General features: G+C 46.2%; 1 protein-coding gene across 4 annotated transcripts in view; it reads right to left on the reverse strand.

Annotated features, from left to right (window-relative positions):
* The window catches only part of LOC124721868 (sulfate transporter-like), a 478,624-nt gene that overhangs the window by 158,459 nt on the left and 301,010 nt on the right, over positions 1–19,155 (reverse strand). The window contains exon 1 of one of the 4 annotated variants that reach the window (XM_047247005.1): positions 7,880–7,932. The exons of the other annotated variants lie outside the window; for them this stretch is intronic. The gene's annotated coding sequence lies outside the window, so the exon portion shown is untranslated. Of the gene's footprint in view, positions 1–7,879; positions 7,933–19,155 lie in introns of those variants that run through there. 4 annotated transcript variants of the gene reach the window in all.

The following is a 19,155-nucleotide window of genomic DNA, read 5'->3' on the forward strand; positions in this document are numbered from 1 at the left end:
TTGGGCAGCGAAGTTGTTCGCTCCTTCTATACGGTATCGTCCGGACCAACAACGGTTGCAGTGACTTCCGCAACGAGTCATAATCTTGTTTAGCCGGCCGAAGTGGCCGTGCGGTTAAAGGCGCTGCAGTCTGGAGCCGCAAGACTGCTACGGTCGCAGGTTCGAATCCTGCCTCGGGCATGGATGTTTGTGATGTCCTTAGGTTAGTTAGGTTTAACTAGTTCTAAGTTCTAGGGGACTAATGACCTCAGCAGTTGAGTCCCATAGTGCTCAGAGCCATTTGAACCATAATCTTGTTTACAACGCAGGGTAGTAAAGACTTGGTGTGTGTCTCCCATTACGGACCTCGCTGGTATAGACACAAATACAGCGTCCCCTACAATTGCTAAAACGGCCCTGCAACCTGGGAACTAAAGGAAGGCAACTCTGTGGACGACCTAAGCAGAGATGGAATACCTCACTAATATACACATGAAGGTCGTCGGTATCCTCCCAGAAGGCAAAAGAGATCGAGAAATGAGTATGCCGTGGCCTTCGAGAAAATTTGTACCAAATGAAGATTCCAACCCGGAAAACACACCACGAGCTGTTATTTTAACCTCTCCAAATTTTCGAGGCCACTGATATTTCCCCCTTTTACTTAAGAATACTGTAAACCGGAGAGTGTGACACGGTGTGCGGCAGCTTCAGAGGAATGTAAACCAGCCGCCATAGTCGAGGTCGCTGCCGTATGCACGTGCGTTGGCGCTCGACCCCCGCGGTAGCCGATTCTAATCCTGGTGGTCAGAGAAATTTTCATCGCCAGTATTTCAGTGGCACGAAAAGAAGGGGACAGGGTACACACTCTGCAGAAATCTCCTGCGTTCCATTTTAAAACATCTCCACAGCGTCTTGAGGACTCAGGACATGTCACACTTTCTGTAATCCGTCCGTCGGATGGCCCCTCGGTGGTCTTCCACAGCAGCAGGGTATGTGCCGGCACTGCGTTTCACTCTGTCGGTTTTCTCTCGTTGTCATCAACAGAAACACTATGCTTTGTACCACACGCATTCGTCAGTTACCTACACTTAACACAATACATAAGAAATGCTACCTAATAGCGCGACAACTGACAGCATTTCAAATTACCTTACAGCTACAACGGTGATGGAAGACAGGGCAGACGTTAACTGATAACGAATCGAGGGAGAAAAAGTAATTAGTTTTCGATACAGGATGTAAACGATAACTGTTTACAAAGTACGACGGTGGTTTAGGGGAAGTCAAGACGGACAATTTGATCCAGGACACTAGCGGTCTCTCGATTCGGGAAATAACCTCAAATTGGCCTACAAAATCCATATCAGCTACGGTGCACGTGCGCGATTTTCAATACCCTCTCGTTCACTTAACCGCCGGTTTAATCTGCTGTTCCGCTAACATTATTAATTTGAGCTTTTCCGCGAGGGTAATGAATGAAAGAAGACTTTTGTAAACGTTGCGCTAACACTAGTTACTTTTACAATTCGGTTTAAACTCAACCCCTTGAAGCATTATAGTTCCGCGGTCAGACGGCTGGATAAACAAAACGATTTAATTGTTAATTTTATCTTGTTCAAATTCACAATACTTTAAGGTAAAATTTACGCACACATCAATTTCACACATTCATCTTTTGGATCTGAAGCTCTTTTCATTTTGCCGTGTTTGCAGCTAAATTATATGGTATAGGATCCGCCTTTTTGCAAACACACTTTTTTCTTTTTACCCAAACATCATCAGTTAAAGTAACATTTACATCGTTCGGATGGCAGATGACAAGCTATCAGTGCAGAACACCTGATAAACCATATAACGTATGTTCACTTTTTACAGCTTTCAATAAAAAAACCACTGATTATGGTACAGAGGTGCTGAAAAATGTTTGAGTAAAACAAAAAAGTGTGTTTGCAAAAAGGCGGAACCTATATCATATAATCAATTTCACATGTCTTAAGTGCAAGAACAAAAAGTTTTTAAGATTCTAGAACGATTTTTGTCAAAATCTCGCACGGTGCACGACCTTGTAGCTTAGGAGATTTTTATAGGAGAATTTGAGGCTATTTCCCGGCTCGATGGACCACAAATGTCTTGTATCAATCTGTTCGTCTCGACTTCACCACACCACTGTTTTACTTTGTATACAGTTATCGTTTACGTTGTGTATATACGAGGAGACTTCCGAAAGTAAGTAAGACTTTATTATGCCAGGTAAAGTGACTCATCGATTGCTGCACTACACTTAAAAATAACGCAAATAATTGAGAATGTTGGTGAATAATGTCACCAAGTGTCTGTATACAACGATCCGAACGTTCTACCATTCGTTCAATTCCTCGACAATAGAAATACACTCGTCGGTCACGGAGCAATTCGCGAATCGCCGTATGAATGTCTACATCGTTGGAGAATTTCTTTCCCCCAGATGATCTTTCAGCTTGCCAAGAAGATTGCCTGCACCTCTTATCCGGTTTGTTTTGTTTTAGGGCGCAAAAACAACTAGGTTCATAAGAGAAGAAAGTTAAAAACAGGGACGCGCAGAAAGGTCTATAAAATACGCCATAGAGAAATGGAGGTCCAGAACTAAAAAAATAAATGGCCTTCGCCATATTGCTGCTACGTATAAAAAGTAAAACGAGTTCGACAGCCCGCGCGTCGTTCGATAGAACGGCCGATAACTCGGCCGGCAAACACAAACGGGAACGTAAACGGTTAAAAAAAGAGCATTCCGTCAGGAAATGGCGGACCGTCAAAAGTTGAGCGTAGTGTGTACAAAGTGGTGGGGCGCACTACTTAACAAATGGCGATGGTTAAAAAGACAGTGCCCAATACGCAACCTACACTACTGGCCATTAAAAATGGTACACCACGAAGATGACGTGCTACAGACACGAAATTTAACCGACAGGAAGAAGATGCTGTGATATGCAAATCATTAGCTTCTCAGAGCATTCATTCACATAAGGTTGGCGTCGGTGGCGACACCTACAACGTACTGCCATGAGGAAAGTTTCCAACCGATTTCTCATCCACAAACAGAAGTTGACCGGCGTTGCCTGGTGAAACGTTGTTGTGATGCCTCGTGTTAAGCTGGATAAATGCGTACCATCACGTTTCCTACTTTGATAAAGGTCGGATTGTAGCCATCGCGATTTTGGTTTATCGTATCCCGACATTGCTGCTCTCGTTGGTCGAGATCCAATGACTGTTAGCAGAATATGGAATCGGTGGGTTCAGGAGGGTAATACGGAACTCCGTGCTGGGCCCCAACGGCCTCCTATCACTAGCAGTCGAGATGACAGGCATCTTATCCGCATGGCTGTAACTGATCGTGCAACCACGTCTCGATCCCTGAGTCAACAGATGGGGACGTTCGCAAGACAAAAAAAAAAATCTGCATGAACAGTTCGACGACGTTTGCAGCAGCATGGACTATCAGCTCGGAGACCATGGCAGCGTTTATCCTTGACGCTGCACCACAGACAGGAGCGCCTGCGATGGTGTACTCAACGACGAACGTGGGTGCACGAATGGCAAAACGTCATTTTTTTCGGATAAATCCAGGTTCTGTTTACAGCATCATGATGGTCGCATCCGTGTTTGACGACATCGCGGGTGAACGCGAATTGGATACCGGCGTGATGGTATGGGGTGCCATCGCTTTCACGTCTCGGTCACCTCTTGTTCTCATTGGCGGTACTTTGAGCAGTGGACGTTACATTTTAGATGTGTTACGACCTGTGGATCTACCCTTCATTCGATCCCCGCGAAAGCCTACATTTAAGCAGGATAATAAACGACCGCATGTTGCAGATCCTGTATGGCCCTTTCTGGATGCAGAAAATGTTCGACTGCTGCCCTGGCCAGCAGATTCTCCAGATCTCACACCAACTGAAAACGTGTGGTCAATGGTGGCCGAGCAACTGGCTCGTCACAATACGCCAGTCACTACTGTTGATGAAGCTGCATAGGCAGCTGTCCTGTACACGCCATCAAAGCTCTGTTTGACTCAATGCCCAGGGGTATCAAGGCCGTTATTACGGCCAGAGGTGGTTGTTCTGGGTACTGATTTCTCAGGATCTATGCACCCAAATTGCGTGAAAAAGGAATCACATGTCAGTTTTAGTATAATATATTCGTTCAATGAATACCCGTTTATCATCTGCATTTCTTCTTGGTGCAGCAATTTTAATAGCTAGTAGTGTAATTAAAATGATTTCGCGACGAGAGAGCCGAGAGGAAATTGTCCAAGTAGCTGGGAGAGGACCAGAGGTGATGCCAAAGTGACACCACCTGCTGACAGACGGCAACCTGTTGTCCGTACAGCAGCAGAACTGTCTCTGTACTCTCTTCTGATAATGTGACAACACTCTCGTTGGGCAGTGGCGTTATAGTGGGACGACGTACGGTCATTAACGTCAAACTTACGTGTTTCAATATGAGATACAAATGGTTGTAGTTAAAGTTTTGTCGCGCTCTCTACCGGCAAGTGACATATTACGGATTATATTGATTTGTGAATCATTACAAGGTGGCTGAAGTTGAGTCACTTGATTCTGAAATCAACAGAGCGTAAATTTATCTGCATCTACATCTACATTTATACGCCACAAGCCACCCAACGGTGTGTGCGGAGGGCACTTTACGTGCCCCTGTCATTACCTCCCTTTCCTGTTCCAGTCGCGTATGTTTCGCGGGAAGAACGAATGCCGGAAAGCCTCCGTGCGCGCTCGAATCTCTCTAATTTTACATTCGTGATCTCCTCGGGAGGTATAAGTAGGGGGAAGCAATATATTCGACACCTCATCCAGAAACGCACCCTCTCGAAACTTGGACAGTAAGCTACACCGCGATGCAGAGCGCCTCTCTTGCAGAGTCTGCCACTTGAGTTTGCTAAACATCTCCGTAACGCTATCACGGTTACCAAATAACCCTGTGACGAAACGCGCCGCTCTTCTTTGGATCTTCTCTATCTCTTCCGTCAACCCGATCTGGTATGGATCCCACACTGATGGGCAATACTCAAGTATAGGTCGAACGAGTGTTTTGTAAGCCACCTCCTTTGTTGATGGACTACATTTTCTAAGGAGTCTCACAATGAAACTCAACCTGGCACCCGCCTTACCAACAATTAATTTTATATGTTCATTCCACTTCAAATCGTTCCGCACGCGTACTCCCAGATATTTTACAGAAGTAACTGCTACCAGTGTTTGTTCCGCTATCATATAATCATACAATAAAGGATCCTTCTTTCTATGTATTCGCAATGCATTACATTTGTCTATGTTAATGGTCCGTTGCCACTCCCTGCACCAAGTGACTATCCGCTGCAGATCTTCCTGCATTTCGCCACACAGCTGGTCTGATATTCCGTAGGCTCTTACTTTGTTTATCAGGCGACAGTGCGGAACTGTATGGAAAGCCTTCTGGAAGTCAAGGAAAATGGCATCTACCTGGGAGCCTGTATCTAATATTTTCTGGGCCTCATGAACTAATAAAGCGAGTTGGGACTCACACGATCGCTGTTTCCGGAATCCATGTTGACTCCTTCAGAGTATATTCTGGGTTTCCAGAAACGACATGATACGCGAGCAAAAAACATGTTCTAAAATTCTACAACAGATCGACGTCAGAGATACAGGTCTATAGTTTTGCGCTTCTGTTCGACGACCCTTCTTGAAGACTGGGACTACCTGTGCTCTTTTCCAATCATTTGGAACCTTCCGTTCCTCTAGAGACTTGCGGTACACGGCTGTTAGAAGGGGGCAAGTTCTTTCGCTTACTCTGTTTAGAATCGAATTGGTATCCCGTCAGGTCCAGTGGACTTTCTTCTGTTGAGTGGTTCCAGTTGCTTTTCTATTCCTTGGACACTTATTTCGATGTCAGACATTTTTTCGTTTGTGCGAGGATTTAGAGAAGGAACTGCAGTGCGGACTTCCTCTGTGAAACAGCTTTGGAAAAAGGTGTTTAGTATTTCAGCTTTACGCGTGTCATCCTCTGTTTCAATGCCATCATCATCCCGGAGTGTCTGGATATGCTGTTTCGATCCACTTACTGATTTAACGTAAGACCAGAACTTCCTAGGATTTTCTGTCAAGTCGGTACATAGAATTTTACTTTCGAATTCACTGAACGCTTCACACATAGCCCTCCTTACGCTAACTTTGACATCGTTTAGCTTCTGTTTGTCTGAGAGGTGTTGGCTGCGTTTAAACTTGGAGTGAAGCTCTCTTTACTTTCGCGGTAGTTTCCTAACTTTGTTGTTGAACCACGGTGGGTTTTTCCCGTCCCTCACAGTTTTACTCGGCACGTACCTGTCAAACGCATTTTACGATTTCCTTGAACTTTTTCCATAAACACTCAACATTGTCAGTGTCGGAACAGAAATTTTCGTTTTGATCTGTTAGGTAGTCTGAAATCTGCCTTCTATTACTCTTGCTAAACAGATTAACCTTCCTCCCTTTTTTTTATATTTCTATTAACTTCCATATTCGGGGATGCTGCAACGGCCTTATGATCACCTATTCCCTGTTCTGCGCTTACATAGTCGAAACGTTCGGGTCTGTTTGTTATCAGTAGGTTCAAGATGTTATCTCCACGAGTCGGTTCTCTTGTTAATTTGCTCGAGGTAATTTTCGGATATTGCACTCAGTATAATGTCACTCGATGCTCTGTTCCTACCACCCGTCCTAAACATCTGAGTGTCCCAGTCTATATCTGGTAAATTGATATCTCCACCTAAGACTATAACATGCTGAGAAAATTTATGTGAAATGTATTCCAGATTTTCTCTCAGTTGTTCTGCCACTAATGCTGCTGAGTCGGGAGGTCGGTAAAAGGAGCCAATTATTAACCTAGCTCGGTTGTTGAGAGTAACCTCCACCCATAATAATTCACAGGAACTATCCAGTTCTACTTCACTACAGGATAAACTACTACTAACAGCGACAAACACGCCACCACCGGTTGCATGCAGTCTATCCTTTCTAAACACCGTCTGTGCCTTTGTAAAAATTTCGGCAGAATTTATATCTGGCTTCAGCCAGTTTTCTGCACCTATAACGATTTCAGCTTCGGTGCTTTCTATCAGCACTTGAAGTTCCGGTACTTTACCAATGCAGCTTCAACAGTTCACAATTACAATACCGATTGCTGCTTGGTCCCCGCATGTCCTGATTTTGCCCCGCACCCTTTGAGGCTGTTGCCCTTTCTGTACTTGCCCGAGGCCATCTAACCTAAAAAACCGTCCAGTCCACGCTACACAACCCCCGCTACCCGGGTAGCCGCTAATGCTGCAACTTCTCTGTATACGACAGCATAATCCGCGAAAAGCCGCATGGAACTTCCGACACTATCTACTAGGTAATTTATATATGAAGTAGACTTACGTTAACGTTCGTGAACAAATCTCAGCGGAAAAACAAAAAGAGAGAGGTGTTAACGTCACTGCCCCCCGACCAACAATGCTAAATGACTATTTTACGAGAGAAACGGATTTTTAAGACGACTTCCGTGTCTCGTTCGAAGCCTTTTCATCACAAAAGAATTAGACGTATCAACAAACCGGTAGTCGATAAGACCAACCATTACCCAGAGGAGTAGTAAAAGGAAGGCAAGAGATCACTAATAGGGAATAGCGTGCTGCTCGACGATTCCACAATGAAGGGAGTAACGGAAGGACGGAGGGGAGTGGACCGGCTGGAGGAGTGGGAGCTGGAGGGAGAGATAGCTTCGCTGTTAACACTGGATAGCCCCTTAGCGTCACAGACCTGTAGGTGCACCTAAAGAAGGCTGAAGAAGAAGCGCGGCGTAAAGCCGTGCAGAAACTGGCGCTCCACCACAATGAACAGCTGCTTACCTTGCGGCAGGACAGAGCTACACGATGTGACGTGTTGCGCGCACGACCTCTGCAGACACACTCGCCGCTGTCCAGCTGAGCGCCGTGTTCTCGGACGGAGGTTGCACAACCCACCACAAATCCGCGCGTGGCCCTCGGAGATACGCTAGCAAACTGTCAGTCGCGCCACGACCGCCTCAGCTGCGCGCCGTTTTATATCGTCTGGCGCGCTGGCGCTGTTTAACAGACGCGACAGCGGTATCTGCGGCTTTCGTGTGGAACGCGAGAAATGAGATCCGTGCTACCTGTGCAACATACCTCGCATTTGCGAAGCTTGAATCTCTCCAGTCCAGAAATGACACACCAGTTACGGGAATACATCAGCATATATTCGCTCTCTAAATACAGCCACTGTCACCCTTTTCTCGAGATTCGACGAAAACTTTGACTGTATGTGGAAAATGCGACAAGCTGAACTCTGTGAGTGTATATAGTAAAAAAGAAAGTCCGTATAAAACATTTCAGAACTGAAAGGTTTTATTAGGCTTATCCGTCGTTAATATTGTAATTATCAACGGATTACGTGTGTTGTTAAGTGCCAGTCCACAAACCGAAAGGCAGGGGTAGCTGTCTCGGTACTACGTTATTGTTCTGTGATGTGAAAAATGCCAAGTTACACACAACCGATCAAGCTCAATCTTCGATGTCTCGGGACCAATTAGGTTGCGAGCCTGATATGTATAAATATTTTTTGGAGTATTCCAGCGATTCCGTCCGGTCCGAAACTGATTTTGTCTCGTGACCCATGTTAACCTGCAGGTTTCTATCTGACTGACTACGAACGTCATTTCGAATGGTGGGGAAAGGCAGTAGCATACCACCTTCAATTGGACCATGTCAAGTAAAGCACTGTAGTGTTCCAACCAATCTTCGGATTAACGATAGCTTTAATTAGCTACAAATAGGTGCTACCAGTCACTCAATCACATTTTAATCTATGGTTCAAATGGTTCTGAGCACTATAGGACTTAACATCTGAGATCATCAGTCCCCTAGAGCTCAGAACTACTTAAACCTTACTAACCTAAGGACATCACACACATCCATGCCCGAGGCAGGATTCGAACCTGCGACGTAGCGGTCGCGAGGTTCCAGACTGAAGCGCATAGAACCGCTCGGCCTAACCGGCCGGTTTTAATTTATGATCATAAATATTTTTGAGCCTTATATGTGGCACCATTGGTGGCAAAACCCCGTCGACAGCTACCGTTACCGCTTCCTTTCAGTCACAAAGTTAGGGACTATTCAATGTCACCGAATTTTTGCTTTTTGGTGTTCATTCCAGGATCACCTACATAATGCCCGCCACAGAGACAGGAGTGGCACTTTTCGGCTAATACCACGAATACAATAATCTCTAGATCCAAAGCCAATGGATTTATGGAAGACTTTTGACAAGCAGTGTTCCACAGCTGTGATATACACTCCTGGAAATGGAAAAAAGAATACATTGACACCGGTGTGTCAGACCCACCATACTTGCTCCGGACACTGCGAGAGGGCTGTACAAGCAATGATCACACGCACGGCACAGCGGACACACCAGGAACCGCGGTGTTGGCCGTCGAATGGCGCTAGCTGCGCAGCATTTGTGCACCGCCGCCGTCAGTGTCAGCCAGTTTGCCGTGGCATACGGAGCTCCATCGCAGTCTTTAACACTGGTAGCATGCCGCGACAGCGTGGACGTGAACCGTATGTGCAGTTGACGGACTTTGAGCAAGGGCGTATAGTGGGCATGCGGGAGGCCGGGTGGACGTACCACCGAATTGCTCAACACGTGGGGCGTGAGGTCTCCACAGTACATCGATGTTGTCGCCAGTGGTCGGCGGAAGGTGCACGTGCCCGTCGACCTGGGACCGGACCGCAGCGACGCACGGATGCACGCCAAGACCGTAGGATCCTACGCAGTGCCGTAGGGGACCGCACCGCCACTTCCCAGCAAATTAGGGACACTGTTGCTCCTGGGGTATCGGCGAGGACCATTCGCAACCGTCTCCATGAAGCTGGGCTACGGTCCCGCACACCGTTAGGCCGTCTTCCGCTCACGCCCCAACATCGTGCAGCCCGCCTCCAGTGGTGTCGCGACAGGCGTGAATGGAGGGACGAATGGAGACGTGTCGTCTTCAGCGATGAGAGTCGCTTCTGCCTTGGTGCCAATGATGGTCGTATGCGTGTTTGGCGCCGTGCGGGTGAGCGCCACAATCAGGACTGCATACGACCGAGGCACACAGGGCCAACACCCGGCATCATGGTGTGGGGAGCGATCTCCTACACTGGCCGTACACCACTGGTGATCGTCGAGGAGACACTGAATAGTGCACGGTACATCCAAACCGTCATCGAACCCATCGTTCTACCATTCCTAGACCGGCAAGGGAACTTGCTGTTCCAACAGGACAATGCACGTCCGCATGTATCCCGTGCCACCCAACGTGCTCTAGAAGGTGTAAGTCAACTACCATGGCCAGCAAGATCTCCGGATCTGTCCCCCATTGAGCATGTTTGGGACTGGATGAAGCGTCGTCTCACGCGGTCTGCACGTCCAGCACGAACGCTGGTCCAACTGAGGCGCCAGGTGGAAATGGCATGGCAAGCCGTTCCACAGGACTACATCCAGCATCTCTACGATCGTCTCCATGGGAGAATAGCAGCCTGCATTGCTGCGAAAGGTGGATATACACTGTACTAGTGCCGTCATTGTGCATGCTCTGTTGACTGTGTCTATGTGCCTGTGGTTCTGTCAGTGTGATCATGTGATGTATCTGACCCCAGGAATGTGTCAATAAAGTTTCCCCTTCCTGGGACAATGAATTCACGGTGTTCTTATTTCAATTTCCAGGAGTGTATTTCAGAATATACATTGTAATTAACACCTTTAGCTGCTGAATTAAGTAACTTCATTCACTTCTGGTTTAGTATACTTGACATCTTCTGGTATCCGATTGTACTGCCACTGGGCTATGGCTAAACATAAACAGTGCTTTTGATATGAATGAAGTGAACCCACTCAATACGCAGATCGCCCCCCCCCCCCTCCCATTTCGACTCAGATATGTTTGATAAACTGTGAGCAACAGAAACGGATTGAAAGACATTGGCCCTGACAAGTGAATTATGGGTCTGGCCCTCGTGGAGACTAGCAGTGCTAAAGGAAATAGAGGTGTTCATCTCTATATATAGAATTGAAAGGTAGATTAGTTAGATTAGCGTTTATAATAAAACATTCGACAGGGGCAACAGCATATGATTAGCAAATGTAATGGTTAATGGAGATGAGTGCAGGTCTGAACAAAAAAATCTGTGTAATTAATGCAACTGACAAAAGCTCAGTGGCAAAGTCCGCAGCGAAGGGAAGAAAACAATCTAGTAAATAACTCTCTGTGTAATTTAAATGAATCAAGTACATGGTTCCGCACCGGTCTTGATGACTGCATTGATTTGGTGGGGTGGAGGAAGATATATGTAGGAAAACCAAGCAGCTGAGTCATAAGTAAGCCATCAGCTACCAAAGCTTAAGTTACAAGAAGAACCCCTGTTTACTTTAAAATGAAAACACGCCTGCTTCCCCATCATCATTTGTCTCGCCTCATGGCGCTGCCTGAACTTATCAACACTGTGTTGTGAGAATATGGGCTGCTACCTGAGCGACTGCAGAAGAGATCTGCACTGCAAATGCTGCCAAAGGACCCCTGGAAAAGTCTGGTGTCCCGGATGTCGGTCCCCGCCCAGACGTATCACTCTGTTCGCATCAGTCTCCGTCCAGAAAAAGGTAATACTAAAACAACGCTCCTTTGAGTGTCTGTAGAGAAACTGCTAAAAGTTGATTGTTTTCCCATCAGATAGAAAATCAGAAATATTCCAGTGAGAGGCTACGTTGCAAACATTTTTCTCTCTCTTCCGAAAAGTTACTTACTTGAGCCAATCTCTTAATTTTAAAGAAATCTGCAATAATTTTGCAGAAGACCCCCGCCCACCCCACCCTGGAAATAGGTGGTGGCTCAGACAAATGCAAGAGAACTTGCACCTTCTCCCCTTGGAAAGGAGACGCTCGTTCTCCCACTCAGGCTAATATTTTAGACACCCTCCAGTCAAGATTGTGCTCTATTTCCCGCGTCAAAACTCGGACCAATAACTTCTGAGCCTTGGCGACTGCGTGGAACGGCGATGAAATTCCTAAGCGGGCCTAATTTGTGCACGATTGCGCTCCCACGTCGTCCGCAAAATCGGATCTCCAGCCCAAATGCCTGCCAAGATTGTCCGGATACGCCATCTTCGCTCACCAAAGCGGTGCGAGGTAGTGGTCAGCGACCGTCGGGAATGCCTTACACTGTGTAAGGGGAACCACCCTTGAGCTGGAGGGATGCACATCGGAAGGTTCCAGGTAAGCGCTCCCCAGAGCCTTCCCGCACAACAGGAAAGGCTCCGTACCGATGGCTTACCACGACTCGGCAAATACATTAACCAGATGCCACATGCAAACCCAGCACATCATTTAATTGAAAATATTGTATTATGGGGAAGCTGTTACCTCTGCAATCTTCATGTACGTATGTTTCATCTGAATATCAAAACCCGCATTAGACAAAACAGGTAAAACAAACAAAAACTCTCTCTCACTCGAGTGAGTAACTAGTATATGTGTATTTATAATGAAACAGACGGTCTGGCTCCAGCCTGACGCGTTTCCTTATTTACAAACGTTCATTCGTGTGCGTGACTGAACATACATTTTAGTCCCTGAAGATGGACATGTAGGCAAAACGATAGTTAATGAAGTTATTTAATTCAGTAGCTGAAAGTGTTAGTCATAATTTCGTTCCTCCAATAGATTCAGTTTTGTGAAGACGACATGGTTTACGGGCAGAGGTAGACACCAGAAGAGTTCAAAATGTTAAAATATGTGTGAAATCCTATTGGACTTAACTGCTGAGGTCATCAGTCCCTACGCTTACACACTACTGAACCTAAATTATCCGAAGGACAAATACACACACCCATGCCCGAGGGAGGACTCGAACCTCCGCCGGGACCAGCCGCACAATCCATGACTGCAGCGCCTCAGACCGCTCGGCTAATCCCACGCGGCCCAGAAGATTTCAAATGGCTCTAAGCACTGAGGTCATCAGTCCCCTAGATATAGAACTACTGAAACTAACTAACCTAAGGACATCACACACATCCATGCCCGAGGCAGGATTCGAACCTGCGACCGTAGAAGCAGCGCGGTTCCGGACTGAAGCGCCTAGAACCGCTCGGCCACAGTGGCCGGCCCAGAAGAGTTGATTGTTCACGTTTTTAAAACTGCACTTGTTACTCGACAATCATCTGGCCGTTCTGAACAACTTAATAATCCATAAGTAGATATTACTTACGCGTTTACGCTAATGGAATGCAATTTCAGCAATAATTCTAAAATTACAAACACATCGGCAGACAGCTTGATCATCATCTCAGACTGTCCACAAACCATAGAACCGCAACAACACATCTGCGAGATGTGTGTTACGCGAACGTTTCCTTGCAATATGTCGTAAATAAACTTTTTCGATACCTTTTATAGTTTTCCTACCATAGTTTATGCTAGCTTATTGTTATGGCCTTCCAGCTAAGTATAATGTTATTACAACGCTTCCAACAAGTGTAACGATGTAATCCGAAAGAACTGCGGCTGTCTGGTACAAATTTTCATTTGTCACTAATTATTCACCACTCTGTAGGTTTGGTATTTCTAAACGTATTTGACTGATATGATTTCATGTCATTGCATTTCATTGATTCCTCGCCATTGATACCAATTATTTGAGTGAATTTAATTCAATAGAAAACTGTGACTATTGTCGATTTATACAAGTAACAAGTGACCAAGTCGCTAGCAGTATATCAGGCTTCAGCACTCTCACAGTTGTTCCAAATGTGTCCTTCAACGCTTACCTTGCGATGACGCGCGCTCGCGCGCTCGCTGTCTCTCTCTCTCTCTCTCTCTCTCTCTCTCTCTCTGTCTCTGTCTCTCTGTCTCTGAGTCAGACTTATTTTTTATGTTTTTTATTTATTAGCATTTGAATATTCCTCGTACAGCCATATATGCAAGTAAACCACACTGACATACAACTGCAAGTGGATGTACTGTCAGTCAGTCAGTACGTACCTTAATCACAGATTAATCCATACTATTACGGATTTTATAAAATGTGGAGGTCCTTCGTATCCAATCCATCTCCCATTGACTGTTGAAACATTAGACAATCTCGAGCTGAATATATAGATCAGAACACAAGTCTAGCCGACTTTAGCGAAGAGAAAATTACAGTACACTCCTGGAAATTGATATAAGAACACCGTGAATTCATTGTCCCAGGAAGGGGAAACTTTATTGACACATTCCTGGGGTCAGATACATCACATGATCACACTGACAGAACCACAGGCACATAGACACAGGCAACAGAGCATGCACAATGTCGGCACTAGTACAGTGTATATCCACCTTTCGCAGCAATGCAGGCTGCTATTCTCCCATGGACACGATCGTAGAGATGCTGGATGTAGTCCTGTGGAACGGCTTGCCATGCCATTTCCACCTGGCGCCTCAGTTGGACCAGCGTTCGTGCTGGACGTGCAGACCCAAACATGCTCAATGGGGGACAGATCCGGAGATCTTGCTGGCCATGGTAGTTGACTTACACCTTCTAGAGCACGTTGGGTGGCACGGGATACATGCGGACGTGCATTGTCCTGTTGGAACAGCAAGTTCCCTTGCCGGTCTAGGAATGGTAGAACGATGGGTTCGATGACGGTTTGGATGTACCGTGCACTATTCAGTGTCCCCTCGACGATCACCAGTGGTGTACGGCCAGTGTAGGAGATCGCTCCCCACACCATGATGCCGGGTGTTGGCCCTGTGTGCCTCGGTCGTATGCAGTCCTGATTGTGGCGCTCACCTGCACGGCGCCAAACACGCATACGACCATCATTGGCACCAAGGCAGAAGCGACTCTCATCGCTGAAGACGACACGTCTCCATTCGTCCCTCCATTCACGCCTGTCGCGACACCACTGGAGGCGGGCTGCACGATGTTGGGGCGTGAGCGGAAGACGGCCTAACGGTGTGCGGGACCGTAGCCCAGCTTCATGGAGACGGTTGCGAATGGTCCTCGCCGATACCCCAGGAGCAACAGTGTCCCTAATTTGCTGGGAAGTGGCGGTGCGGTCCCCTACGGCACTGCGTAGGATCCTACGGTCTTGGCGTGCATCCGTGCGTCGCTGCGGTCCGGTCCCAGGTCGACGGGCACGTGCACCTTCCGCCGACCACTGGCGACAACATCGATGTACTGTGGAGACCTCACGCCCCACGTGTTGAGCAATTCGGTGGTACGTCCACCCGGCCTCCCGCATGCCCACTATACGCCCTTGCTCAAAGTCCGTCAACTGCACATACGGTTCACGTCCACGCTGTCGCGGCATGCTACCAGTGTTAAAGACTGCGATGGAGCTCCGTATGCCACGGCAAACTGGCTGACACTGACGGCGGCGGTGCACAAATGCTGCGCAGCTAGCGCCATTCGACGGCCAACACCGCGGTTCCTGGTGTGTCCGCTGTGCCGTGCGTGTGATCATTGCTTGTACAGCCCTCTCGCAGTGTCCGGAGCAAGTATGGTGGGTCTGACACACCGGTGTCAATGTATTCTTTTTTCCATTTCCAGGAGTGTATGTCTTCATCTGAAGCAGCATCATGCGTATAAAGCATAAATACAACACAACCATCAGAAGACCACTTTGCAGCAGAAGCAGAACATAACACGTGGGACTTACTATTTTCTTAAATCGATAGGAATAAAACCTTGCAATGGTGTCACTCGTTACAACAGCTCCAGTTCAATATTGCAGCTGGTCGGTGTGGCCGAGCGGTTCTAGGCGCTACAGTCCGGAACCGCGCGACCGCTACGGTCGCAGGTTCGAATCCTGCCTCGGGCATGGATGTGTGTGCTGTCCTTAGTTTAGTTAGGTTTAAGTAGTTCTAAGTTCTAGGGGACTGATGACCTCAGATGTTAAGTCCCATAGTGCTCGGAGCCATTTGAACCATTTCAATATTGCAAGCATATATTTAGTCACGAATATTTTTCCCCACAAACCTGTTGCTTCAGCAGCCTTTAATAGTAAGGATGAGATAGAAATCCTTATTCAACATCAAGGTGGTTTAACTGTTCCAAGCAAGGGCTTCCTGTATTTGGAAAGAATGTTTACACCTCCAACGACTCCAGCAGCAGCAGCCGTGACACCACATCTTACACGTAATGCATTCGCCTTTCTGTTTCAAGAAATAAGATAAAAACATTTTGGCGTCGAAATCGACCGCACCAGAAACGTTAGAATCATATCGACTCTCAAAACATACGTATCTTCATCAATATAGGATCAGACTCCCTTACAAAACGCTGGGTGGTTCATAAACGGATTGATAGACGGCTTCTTTAGTGCGTGTATCCCGCTCAAAGTGTTAATGTGCTTCTGCTGCTGGCGAAGGGGAGTTTGCTGGTGCGACAAAGGTTGGATGCGTGGGTGGACATTCCGCTGCTGTTACATTATGACCGGTGGGCACCAGCGGGGAAGTTGCTGGCAGCTGGCATAAGGAACGATATTTCCTTGCAGCAACAGTAGCACGACTTCGTCTAGCTTCCAGCGCGACAGTTTCTTGATAGGTTAGGCCTTACTCAGGTCTTTTTCTGTTTATTTCCGGATGTCTTGTGAATTCTGAACTTATTTTGTCTCTAGCCCTGTGATGAGCGTCACAGTCAATGCACGTATGAGGCGCATCTTTATCACGATCACATTCAGACCCTTATGAAGTCCCTCACAATGAAAACATCTAGGCTTGCTACGACACTGATTACTTCCGTGTCTAAATAAACAGTTCAAGCATTGAAAGACGGATGGAATGAAGGGCTTCGCATGGCATGTGACTCCATAAATAGAAGCGTAATCTGGTCTTTTTTGCGACTTCACTCTTATTATACATACTGGGATAGGCTTTCTGGAAAGATTCCCTATTACTTCTATAGTTTTGATGTAGCGTTTCACTTTTATTACAGGGATTCCGCACCGAGTAAGGTACAAAATTTCTTCTTCACACAACAGGGACGTCCACAGCTTGGATGACACGTTATATTCCTTTTTTCATAGAGAGGAGACAATACTCCATATTATTATTGCGAAGTATTGGCCTCCGAACTAAACAGTTCGCAGCTTCACCAGAGCAAGTTTCTACGTTTGTACAGTTGCGGTCTTGCGAAATGTTTATTTTATATTTCTTGATGCACTTGTTGCTTACCCACGGATATTGGTTGTAAACGACCCCCAATGTTATCCTGGAAGTCAATAAAGACTTGAAAGAGCCAACATCAGATTCTGCGTTCACATTTATTTGCTGCAAAATTTGGCTCTGCCATCGACCGGGTCTGTATGAACTGCTGCAGCTTGCACGTGATGACTAGCAGTATCAACATAATGCCATTGCTCTGTTTTTCTGCACCTACACCTGCTACTTTGCTCCTCGTTGTCTCTGTCGTTCATTGATCGCTTCTTTGAGTTCTTCTCAGCAATTCTCATCTCGATGTCTTCATCTTGTGCTGGTATATTGTTGACTCCGTTCACAATATTTAAACCGTCCACTATCATTGCACTCAATTCTGTCGTTGGTAACTGACTTATCATTGTCCAGTTCAACGTTCATTATACCCCCATCACCATTGTCCTTGGTGACGGTGAGTCGTTAATTTTGGAAAGAAGAAGCGAGATTTTACGTCTAAACCACACATAAAGTAAACAGGAAAGCACTGCTCTTCCACGTCTGTACTCTACGAAAGCGCATAGCGAACTATGAGTCAGACTTATACCAGGCAGGAAATTTAAATCAGCAGCGTCGTAATCATCACTTTCAAACTAATCAATCTCCACATTCGGTTTTTGGGTAGGTGGGTGGAGGGATGGATCGATGGAGTGATGGGGTCAAAGGGACCAAACTACGAGCTCGTCAATCCCTCAATCCTTTCTGTGTCAAGCCAGGAATAGTCCCCAGAGAGGAAGGACGCAAAGGATAAATCCCGATGAACCTGACTGTATTTGATAATCAAGAAAACCAAGAGAATGATGTAGAAGTGGGACAGGGGTAAAAGGGTGAAGGTGGGAGAGTTGCAACGCAGTGAGAGGATCCCAGGACACGTTATGCAACAGAAGATGCACCACCTGCATCCAGCTGGTGTTCTACACCACCCATTATCACAATGAAACTATCAATATGGAGAAGTTGATAAAATTTCAGTAAAGAGAACAAAGACGACGAGACAGTAAACTAACAACTGATTTGAATGAATAAGAAGACAGTTGCAAAACAGACGTAATCAAATCGACAAATCACACCAGTCTTGGGTACTATTCGTATTAACAGCTTTTTCATCATTAGACAACGACATTTTGATTCTAGAAAGCACGCCGTGTAAAGCTGGAGCAAGATTAGGGAGAAGAAAATGCTGGGACCTAAGGATTGACGAAATGTGTACTGTCTTGCTTGTCTCTTTTCTTTACTTTTCCTATATTTAATTTTATGTCACACAAAAGAGAAAGTTATTAGCAAATAGGCAAAGAGTGCAAATTTTCCGAAGAGTTCTTAGTCTCCCGGTCACAAATAATCCCATCCAGTACTCATTGTGAGTTTTTTTTAGAGGGGAATAGGATGTAAAACCGGGAACAGGACGGGTATCACAGGACATTTTAATATCCACTGTCCTGAATACAGGTTTGATGGCTTCCATTACAAGGTATACACGTTTGAATTCCACAGAACGAAATACAATGACGTGCGATAGAAGAATGTTGTGTGAAGAGGCGTAGTACTGCACTTTGATGCACTTAACACCAAATAACATGTAAATTTCCTCGAACATATATTTTTTATATGTCAAAATCTTCAGAAAGATGTGCGCTACAAAATGAACATATTTTTGAAAAATCGATTTTTTTTTAAGTTTTGACGTCCTATCTCAAACGATGGATGGGAGGGGGGGAGGGGGGAGGCGGGGGCACTATCATGTTTTTGCCCCAGTTGGGCAATATCATACACCCGGGGCTGGGATGGGAACACACGATTTCACATCGCACTGATACGCAATCAGCTCTACGTTTTCAGGCAATGAATTGCCTTCAAAGTCCAAGATATAGGCACCAGCATGAACCCCATTGTCCCT

This window comes from Schistocerca piceifrons, chromosome X (genome assembly GCF_021461385.2).
Source record: "Schistocerca piceifrons isolate TAMUIC-IGC-003096 chromosome X, iqSchPice1.1, whole genome shotgun sequence".
NCBI lineage: Eukaryota > Metazoa > Arthropoda > Insecta > Orthoptera > Acrididae > Schistocerca > Schistocerca piceifrons.